Raw genomic sequence first — 11,239 nt, forward strand, 5'->3', positions numbered from 1 at the left:
TTCGTCCCTCAGTTTCCTCACCTGTAAAATGAAGAGCTGGACTTTCTCTAAGGCTCCACTTAACCTTGACTTCTAGCCCTTCTCAGCCCAGAAAGGAAGTGAGTTCTTCCCCATTTTCCCCCTTTTCCTGCCTCTACTTCCCTGTCTCAGATTCTAGGTCACAAATTGAGTCCTACCTTGCTTCAGGAAGTAATATTTTGTCTCCTTCCCCACTTTCTAAATGGGTCTTCTTTTTCCTAATCTAGGAAAACAGGGTGTCCCATTGATAAGGGAGTCAAGAAAGAAAGGAGAGGGGACAAAGAGAGGAGAGAGAGAGAGAGAGAGAGAAGAGAGAAACTTCCACAAGGCCAGGGACCAGTTCTGGCTGGTTGTTTGCTTACCTTGAGGTATCTCTAATACAGTCCAAGCACCTACTGTAACCAAGTACCCAGCTTGAAGGTTATATTCTTGTTATATTGTTTTATTTCTTTGTTTCTTTTTGTTCAGTTAACCACTAGGCACCCCCCGACACCCTATCCCCCCAACCACACACACACTATTAGCATATCTAATTGTATGTTGGCTTAAAAGTTCCAGAGACTAAATCTTGAAACAGTATAGGCATCTGTGGAAATCTCCCCCACCAGGAGATTGCTTCAAGGCTACAGTTAATTTACAACTCAGCCCAGCCCGAGATGATGCCAGCCCGTTCACCAGATGGGCAGTAACTCAAGGCAAGTCATCAGAACTCGTCATGAAGACCTGCACTGCCTCACCCCTTGCATACCCTCCATACCAAAACTTCTTAAAGCCTCGCATTTTGCTTGGAAATGTGAAGCAGTTCCATTAAAGCAAAAGCCTGGATCGTTTTTCCCCACTGCTAGCTTTGGTTTGTAATAAAGTCAGTCTCCTTCTACCATACCACGACCTTGCTCATTGGTTTTGCAAGTGGCCAAATCTGCATTCGCTAGCACTACTAGCCACCACATAAGCCTTTGTTGACTGGTTGAACAAAGCATATGTCACTAAATGAAGGCCAGTTCTGCCATCACTTCTGTGCCACCTAGCAACCTCTTTGAGTCTCTCTTCCCCAGTCTCCCTCCCCCAGTCTTCTGCCCCAAACAGGCTCTGAAGGAGGGACTGGATGATACACCCAGTTTCAGTACCCAGTGTCTGAGTTGTGCGATTTCCAATTTGTGGCTGGAGACTTGGTTGTTCAGGGAAGCCTTCTGGGGAGTCACCAGATCCTGGACCAGCTGGGTACATCATAACACTGAAAGACTAAAAGGAGGAAGAAGGAGAGAGTTATTGTGGCCTTCCCACTACTTACCCTTAGTTCTAGAGGTGGCAATGTCTGCCTGCCTTCAGGCAACAGCACTCATCCCTTTGTTTGAGACTGAAACAGAGGCCCCAGCAATCTGAAGGTTGGGAACCTCCTTAGAAATTAGTGCACAAATGGTGGATCTACCAAAGGACGCTCCTGAGGTCAGGCCCCCTCCTTTGATGTGGCTTGAATAAAACCCTCCTTGTACCCTCCTTCCATTTTGTACCATGAGTTATCCAGAAGTCCAAGTTCCAAATCAGATCCTAATCAAGGGTAATGGTTCCCTTATCTCCACTGGGAAAATGCTTTCAAAATACAAATTTCTAGGCCCTACTCCCAGAGTTCTGATTTAGCAGCCCTGGAATGAGGCCCTTAAACACTTATTCCAATGCATGGTTTGGGAACTTCTGCTAAAGGATCTAGTCTCAACTGGGCTGTTCAATGCACATGTGTGGGCACAATGTGTCAGCCCAACTGATCCATGTTCTTTCAGAGGCTTTTTCTGAGACCAATTAAGTGAGGCTTCCCTCTTTTTGTTTCCTGGTCCATAATCAGTTGTGTTGGAAGGTGTAGGGTGATATGAGGATCACACACTTTGGAGTTAGTGTGGTGGATCTCAACACCACCTACGTGGAGATCCTAGCTCTGCCACCTTTTACCTGTGGAACCTCTCAGGTTGCTAAGCTCTTGGGGCCTCAGTTTCCTCACTGTGCCTGACCCAGTGTAAACTCTCAATGTTTACTATTACATTTTTGGATTTGGGAAAAAAAAAAACAGCTCCGGACCCTGCTGACGTAGGATCTTCTTCCACAATTTCAGGCTAAAATAGGGTTCCTGCCCTTCCAACTGTAATAAGTATTACTAAGCAAGCCAGTAACTACAGGTTCCAAGGAGATTGGGCCTGAAGGAGTGGAGCCTTAGGCTTCCCCAGTCAGAGGAAAATTACAAGTATAATGTGCACAGTCTCCAGCCTCATTGTGTCAGAAATATCCCAAGAAGAGAGACGATTCCCTCAATTCATTCCAACTGTGCTAACAATGAAGACAAGTGTGAGCACCTGCATCCATCACCGCCATGGTTTCCAGGGTGCAGAACCTATCTAATGGAGCAAGTGGGAGGTTTTGCAATACTTTGAGAGACTTAAGATGCTCTCTTAAAGGGACAGTTCCAGTGTATAAGAAATTTAAGCCCTTGAGGGCTAACATTTTACTTACGACAACAAATATATGTGGAATTCCAACAGAGTGGCTACATTTATTAACTTATTGATTGAACATGTGCAAATATTGGGGCGGCATAGTGCTTTCTTCAGGATCACAGAGGCTACTGACCAACGCCTGGAACAGGGCTGCCCAAAAGAAATATATTGTGAACCACACATGTAATTTAGAATTTTCTAGTAGCCTCGTATAAAAAGTAAAAATAAATCAATTGATAAAACAAGTGAAATTAATTTAATAATATTTTATTTTACCCCATAGATCCAAAAATTTTGTATTTTAACTTGTAATCAATAGTTCAAGATGAGATATTTTATGTTCTTTTTTTGTACTAAGTCTTCAAAATCCAGTGTGTGTTTTACTTGGACATCACATCTGAATTTGGACTAGCCTTATTTCAGGTCCTGAATACTGCAAGGAGCTAATGGCTATGGTATTGAACATGGGCTGGTCTAGAGAGCGCAAACAGCTTCTCAGATAGGATAGGCTGAAAAGATTTGCTCATCTTCAACTCTTATGATAACCCGAGTCCTCTATACTCCTAGTGATCTGCCTTCTCTGAGCCTAGTGTTTTCTTTGGGAATCTTAAGATTTATGGCTAGATATTCCCAGAATGTACGCCAGATTAGTCTGAATTACTGGATTCATTTGCTCACTTATTCACTGATTCATGCATCCATGTGTTCATTAGAGATTTATCAGGCACTCATCAATGTTTACCCCAACCTCACCCTTGACTTTCCTTGACCTCCTGCCCACTCCCCGATTCCTTGAAACTTCAGCCCTGGACTCACAGTCTTCTTCCCTACCTCTAGTCCTCCTGTCACCAGTGTGGATGAGTCATCCTAACCCCTGGAAGCTCATTGCCATGATCTCCTCAATGACCTTCATTTCCATGTACTTCAGACACTCCCTTCCCTGGCCGCACCTTGGATATGTCATCACTGGGCACTGTTTCCCCTCTGAAATCATAAATTCACACACCCACTCTGAGGGTATGGCTTTCTCATGGCTTTCTGCCTCTCCCACTTCTACTTCATCTTTTCTTTTAACTCCATCAAACCCTTGATTTCTCTATTCTGTCCTTCTCAAGCTTTCTCTCAGTCATCATTTCTTTCTCTGTCCAACATGGAATTCCCATGACCCCTCTTTTAAATCACTCTCCCCAGTATCATCAACTCTCCTGCCCATTGTTCTTGGATTATATCTGCGTAGGTCGGTAAAACTACTTCTTCTTGGCTCTTACATCTGGGCTGCTGAGCGCCGATGAATAAAATTACCACCTCCATAGATTGAGGCCATTAGTGTGCTAGTCTCCAACCTCTCTTCTGCTCTCAATCCTCCCCAGCAATTCTATACTCTTTAATTAGCTTTCTCTCCCATTCTTACAATGATCATTCTTTTCAAACTTGCTGCCCTATTGCCTCCCTTCTTGCTCTCAGGAGATTATCTCCCCATCAACTTTAGAGAAAAAATAGAGCCACCAAGTGTAAATTCTCTAATCCCTGTTGCTACAATAATGCATTGACCAGCATCTCTAACCACCTTTTCCTCTTCTCCCAACACAGCAGTTGGAACTTCCACCATGCTCCGGACCCCCTCCTGCCTGCCTCCTCTGAGATGACGCTCCTTCTACTACCCCTCTCCTTTCCTTCACTGACCGCTTCTCATCAACATTTAAGACATGCTCAAATCACTCCTGTCAAGAAGCCCTTCTTCAGTGCCAGGTCCCCTCCAGCTAGCCCCTGTGTTCCCACCTCTCACAGCCAATCTTCTTGCAAGAGTTGTCTGCAGCTGCTGTCTATAATTCCTCACTCTTATTCATGCTCATTCCACTATGATATAGCTTCCACCACCATCACGCCACCAAAACTCCCTCCTCACTGTTCCTGATGCTTTCCTTGTTGAGGATAGTAGGGTCCTGCAGAAAGAACACGCCCTAAGCATTATTATTCACTGAATATTCTGTCATTTTGCATAACCTCCCCCTTCTTGTAAGATTCTCTTCCCTTGGTTTCCGTGACATTCTTGTTTTTCGCTTGTCTTGGTGGATGTCCTATCCTTGTGTCCTTCACTTCTGTTCCTCTCACCACCATCCTTTTCCTGATGATGTTCCTAGGATTTCTCCTTTGGCCTCTTCCCTCCTCTTCCTCCACCGTCCCTTCTTGAGAAAGTCTCACCACTCCAATGGCTTCAAATACCTATCCTTTTTCTGGGCCACAGACCCATAAATCTTTTTGCCTGTGGACCTCTCCCAACGGACACCCCAGCAGCAACTCAAAGACAACCCAGGCAAAGCTGTACCCATCACCACCATCCTCCAAAAGACTCCTGCCCCAGCTCCTTTGTTCTGTCCTTTAGGAGTGGCACAACCATGTACTGAGCTATCCTGGCCCCCGCTTTTTTCTTCTCTTTCTCTTTTATATCTGATTGATTCCCAAATCCAACTGGTTTGGCCTTCTTTGTATTTATTCAGTGGATCCACTTCCTCCAGCCACTCCTGACTAGTGTTGATTCTTCTCTGCCTGGATCCATTTTCCACACTGCAGCCAGAGCAATCTTTCACTGTGTGAATCATATCAGGTCACTGCCGCCTAAAACCTTTTACTGCAAACTCCCACTGTCCTCAAAATCTAAGCCAAGCTCCTTGGATTAACTGTACAGTCAATTCACCTCCCACCCCTAAGTGCTTTCAGATCCACCTCTCAGTACCATGAAGGCTTACCTCACAAACCAGTAGTTCAAAAGCACAACAGTTTAATCAGAGGGTACAGCACATGCTGGTTATGTGGTTTCTGAAATACTAGCCCCACAACAAAATCGAAAAGATACAAATTCAGCTGATTTTCAACAATGGTGAAAAGACAATTAAATGACAAAAGAATAGTCTTTCAATAAATGGCGATGGAACAATTGAACGTCCACATGTGAAACAAATGAAACTCAACCTATAACTTCACACCTTATACAAAAACTAACTCAAAATGGGTCACAGGAAAAGTTCTGGAAATAGATGGTGGTGATGGTTGCACAACATTGTACGTATACTTAATCTCACTGAATTGTACACTTTAAAATGTTAAATTTCATGGTTAAATGACAAATTTTATCATGCATATTTCACTGCAAAAAAAAAAAATTAAATGGGTCATAAACCTAAATGCAAAAGCCAAAACTATAAAACTTCTAAAACAAAACAGGAGAAAATCCGCATGACCTTGGTTAGGCAAATAATTTTTAGATATGACACCAAAAATGTGATCCATAATAGAAAAAAAAACTATTTGTATAATTTTGACAAAATTTGGCTTTATTAAAATTAAAACTTTTACTCTGTGAAAGACATTGTTAAGAGAATGAGAAGACAAGCCACAGACTGAGAGAAAATATTTGCAAATCACATTTCTGACAAAAGATTTATTTCCAGAATATATCAAGAATTTGCCAAACTCAGCCATAAGAAAATAAATAACCCAACTTAAAGTGAACAAAAGGGCCGGGCGCAGTGGCTCACGCCAGTAATCCCAGGACTTTAGAAGGCCGAGGCGGGCAGATCACCTGAGGTCGGGAGTTCGAGATCAGCCTGACCAACATGCAGAAACCCCATCTCTACTAAAAATACAAAATTAGCCAGGCGTGGTGGTACATGCCTGTAATCCCAGCTACTGGGGAGGCTGAGGCAGGAGAATCACTTGAACCCAGAAGGTGAAGGTTGCGGTGAGCCAAGATCATGCCATTGCACTCCAGCCTGGGCAACAAGAGCGAAACTCCATCTCAAAATAAATAAATAAATTAATTAAAATTAAAATTAAATAAGCAAAAGATCTGAACAAAGGAGAAATATAAATGGCAAATAAGCATACAAAAGGATGCTCAACATCATTAATCATTGAGGAAATGCAAATTAAAACAACCATGAAATACCACTACACACTTACTAGAATGGAAGAACAAAACCAAAAACTGGAAATGGTAAATATTGGCAAGGATGTGGAGCAACTGATACTGTACATACATTCTTGGTGGGAATTCAAAATGGGCATACACATTCGGGCGCGGTGGTTCACTCCTGTAATCCCAGCACTTTGGGAGGTTGAGGAGGGTGGATCACCTGAGGTCAGGGGTTCAAGACCAGCCTGGCCAAAATGGTGAAACCCTGTGTCTAATAAAAATACAAAAATTAGCCAGGCGTGGTGGCACACGCCTGTAATCCCAGCTACTCAGGAGACTGAGGCAGGAGAACTCAAGAGAGAAAAAAGCTCATGTTCACACAAAAACCTGCACATGAATGTTTATAGCCATTTTATTCATAATCACCAAAGAAGAGGAAAATAAGAAGGTGTCTTTCAGCAGGTGAATGCATAAGCAAAGTGTGGTACATCTCTGTAACAGACTATTACTCTACCATAAAAAGGAACTCTTCAGCAACGTGGATGACTCTTAAATGCATTTTGTTAAATGAAAGAAGCTAGTTGAAAAAACGACACATTGTGCCGGGCGCGGTGGCTCAGGCCTGTAATCCCAGCACTTTGGGAGGCCGAGGCGGGTGGATCATGAGGTCAGGAGATCGAGACCATCCTGGCTAACACGGTGAAACCCTGTCTCTACTAAAAATACAAAAAATTAGCCGGGCGCGGTGGCGGGCGCCTGTAGTCCCAGCTACTCCGGAGGCTGAGGCAGGAGAATGGCTGAACCCGGGAGGCGGAGCTTGCAGTGAGCTGAGATCCGGCCACTGCACTCCAGCCTGGGTGACAGAGCGAGACTCCGTCTCAAAAAAAAAAAAAAACGACACATTGTATGGTTTCATTAATGTAACTTAGAAAAGGCAAAACTATTAGGATAGAAAAGAGAAGAGTGGCTGCCAGGAGATAGGGAGGGACGAGGGGTAAAAGAGGCAGCATGAGGGGCTGTTGAGGGTGATGGAACTCTTTTGAATGGGACTGTGGTGGTGGATATATGATTTCATGAATTTGTCAAAACATATAGAACTCTACACCACAAAGAATGAATTCTGCCATGTATCAGCCATAATAAAATCAACCAGGATGTGTAAGGAAACATGAAATGCAGACTCTGACAAATGAATCTAACTGTATTATACGTGAATTAAATAACCCACTGAAGGGGGTGAGAAGAAAGAGTTGACCTAAGTAACTGGGGAAAAATGTATTTTGATTGGATACCATAAGGGTAAACAACCACAACCTTATATACTAACAGACACCATGCTCTAGTTAGTAAATTTGTTTCTAGGACTATGGCTTAGCAATTCTGAAACTAATTATGTATATATATTAGAGATGAACACATAAGCAGATATATGGTAGAAAACAAGAGCCAGGTTTATGGCCAGGAGAAAGAAATGACAAATACGAAAAAGGAGACGGCATGAATGAGTCACGTAGTGCTGGACTGGGGATCGAGGCATAAGTATAGACTCATGGCTTTTGTTCAGTGTACATATATAGATGGACTGGTATGGAAATAAATATAAATGTTTGTTATGGGTGGGTTAGTTTACATGCACACACATATATTTCCTAGCTCTGTTCACCAAAAAGTCCAGAAGTAGTGATACCCACATAGTGATGAGTGCACAACCTCCCAGATCTAGGTTTCCAAATACAATTCTCCTTGGAAAAATAATTTCTTCTTCTTTTTTTTTTTTTTTTTTTTGAGACAGAGTCTCACTCTCGCCCAGGCTGGAGTGCAGTGGAGAGATCTCTGCTCATTGCAACCTTCGCCTCCCGGGTTCAAGTGATTCTTGTGCCTCAGCCTCCTGAGTAGCTGGGACTACAGGCACGTGCCACCACACCTAGCTAAGATAGGGTTTCACCATGTTGGCCAGGCTGGTCTCAAACTCCTGACTTCAGGTGATCCTCCTGCCTCAGCCTCCCAAAGTGCTGGGATTACAGGCATGCATCACCGCGTTCGCCCAGAAAAGTAATTTCTGTGACTCCAGAGAGTAAGGAAGTGCTCAAAAAAAGGGGGAGATGGATGTCAAAAGGGCACAGGAACCCACCTGAATGAACTCCCAGTGGCCAAAGTTGGAAATTGAACAGTAAAATAAATGATAGTATTGTATTGTAACCCAAGGAATAAAATAAACCTGAGTCCCTATAGATACAAACAACTGAATAAACAAGTGGTAGAGAGGGGCAACTCCTATAGAAAAACTCCAGTCGATAAATGTAGAAGGATTGCAAATACAGAAAATCACCAGGAGAACACCATAGTAATTGTTGAGGCATGATCCATTGATAGATGCTAATATTAGTGGGCAAAAATTTGAGCAGAAAGAGGATGTTTGCAGAGTCTTAAAGTATCTAAGTCTGTATTCTGTATAAAAGGAAAAATAGCAACTTTACTGTAGCAAAACCCTGGCAGATACCTCCTTGACCAAGTGATCAATATAATACATCTTAACATAATGTACTGCTGACACACACCAAGAAGGGTACATCAACTATGTGGCACCCTTCCCAATAACCATGACAAAAACATCAGCCAGACCAAAACTGGGGACATTCTAAATATCTGACCAGTACTCCTTGAAAGTGTCAAGGTCATGAAAGACGAAAGAAAGACTAAGGAAATGTCACAGTTTGGAGGAGATCAACAGAGCCACAATAACGAATGTAATATGGCATCCTGGCACCAAAAGAGGACATTAATGGGAAAACTAGTAACATACAAATATAGTCTGTAGTTTAATTAATAGCATTGCACTGATATTAACTTAGTTTTGATCTTTTTTTATGGTTATATAGATGTTAACATAAAGTGAAGCTGAGTGAAGAATAAATGGGACCTCTCTGTTATATTTGTAATTCTGTTATCTAAAATTATTTCAAAATAAAAAGATTAATTTTAAAAATGTGACTGGAGCCGGGCATGGTGGCTAACACCTATAACCCCAGCACTTTGGGAGGCTGAGGCGAGCATATCACTTGAGGTCGGGAGTTCAAGACCAGCCTGACCAACATGGAGAAACCCCAACTCTGCTAAAAATACAAAATTAGCCGGATATGGTGGCACATGCCTGTAATCCCAGCTACTCAGGAGGCTGAGGCAGGAGAATCGCTTGAACCCGGGAGGCAGAGGTTGCAGTGAGCCAAGATGATGCCATTGCACTCCTGCATGGGCAACAAAGTAAAAGTCCGTCTCAAAAAAAAAAAATTTTTTTTTTTTTAATGTGGCTGGGCATGGTGGCTCACGCCTGTAATCCTAGCACTTTGGAAGATCGAGGCTGGCGGATCACTTGAGGTCAAGAGTTTGAGACCAGCCTGGCTAATATGGTGAAACCCTGTCTTTACTAAAAATATGAAAAATTAGCCAGGCATGGTGGTGCACACCTGTAATTCCAGCTACTTGGGAGGCTGAGGCAGAAGAATTGCTTGAACCCAGGAGGTGGAGGCTGCAGTGAGCTGAGATCGTGCCACTGCACTCCAGCATGGGCAATAGACAGAGCACGACTCCATCTCAAAAAAAAAAAAAAAAAAGATGCCCTTGGTCGGCACAGTGGCTCACGCCTATAATCCCAACATTTTGGGTGGCCGGGGTGGGTGGATCATTTGTGGTCAGGAGTTTGAGACCAGCCTGGCCAACATGGTGAAACTCCCATCTCTACTAAAAATACAAAATTAGCTGGATGTGGTGTCTCATGCCTGTAGTCCCAGCTACTCGGGAGGCTGAGGCAGGAGAATCACTTGAACCAGGGGGTGGAGGTTGCAGTGAGCTGAGATCGCTCCACTGCACTCCAACCTGGGCGACAGAGCAAGACACCATCTAAAAAAAAATAAAGAAACCTCTTTAATAAAACAGGAATTTTGGAAAAAAAAAAAATCACACAGAAATTTTGAAAAATAGTAAGTTATAAAAAGAAGTTACAGGTATTACATTTCAAGGTTTTTAAAAGGTACACATTTTTAAAAATTATGGTCCTCAAACATTTTTATTTTTTCCAGAAATAACTATTATGCAAAGAATATTGCTGTCCACCATTCTAAAGAAAATCTCTGATGATGTCACTCTCCTGTTCAAAACTCTTCATTCGGATCTCTCCCTGAAGCTGCTCTGGCCCTGGTGGCCTCCCGTTCCGCTACTCTTCTTCACAGCCTGCACTCCTACCTGGAGATCTGCTGCCTTCCTTCATCCTGACCTCCTGGAAATGCCTTTTCCCTAGACTCTACTTGTCCAGAGCCCAAGAAAGTTCCCCAGTGTGAAGAAGCCTCACCCTCCCTGAACTCCCAGCACATTTCCCCAAAGACCTTTCTCAGTTTCCCTGCTGCTGTTAGACGCAGGCTGATGGTTCCTCTGTCCAGTGGCTTAGTTGGAGCACCTACCTCTAGCTTTTCTCACTCACCCTTCAGTACCTAAGACCAGATGGTGCCCTCCAAGTAGAGCACCCAGAGCCCTAGACCAGGACACACATGCCCTCTGATCCCTCTTTCTCCCAGTTAATGCTTCCTTATCCTCTGCAATAGTGTGGGTCAGCCAGATGCCCTGAAGATCACCGGTGGACTCATGTCTACCTGATCATCCTAGGAACTGATCATCCCCCCGGCCTGTTTGGTGTTTCTTTAGAAGGACCACATGAGATTAGCCACCAGAATGGTGCTGACATGCTGACTTAAGGTGACTCAAATTGTTTATATGAGCAAGAACTCTGCCAAAAGTATTTGCCTAGTACCCTCACCCTAGTGTGGCCTTGTCA

This window comes from Rhinopithecus roxellana, chromosome 5 (genome assembly GCF_007565055.1).
Source record: "Rhinopithecus roxellana isolate Shanxi Qingling chromosome 5, ASM756505v1, whole genome shotgun sequence".
NCBI classification, from domain to species: domain Eukaryota; kingdom Metazoa; phylum Chordata; class Mammalia; order Primates; family Cercopithecidae; genus Rhinopithecus; species Rhinopithecus roxellana.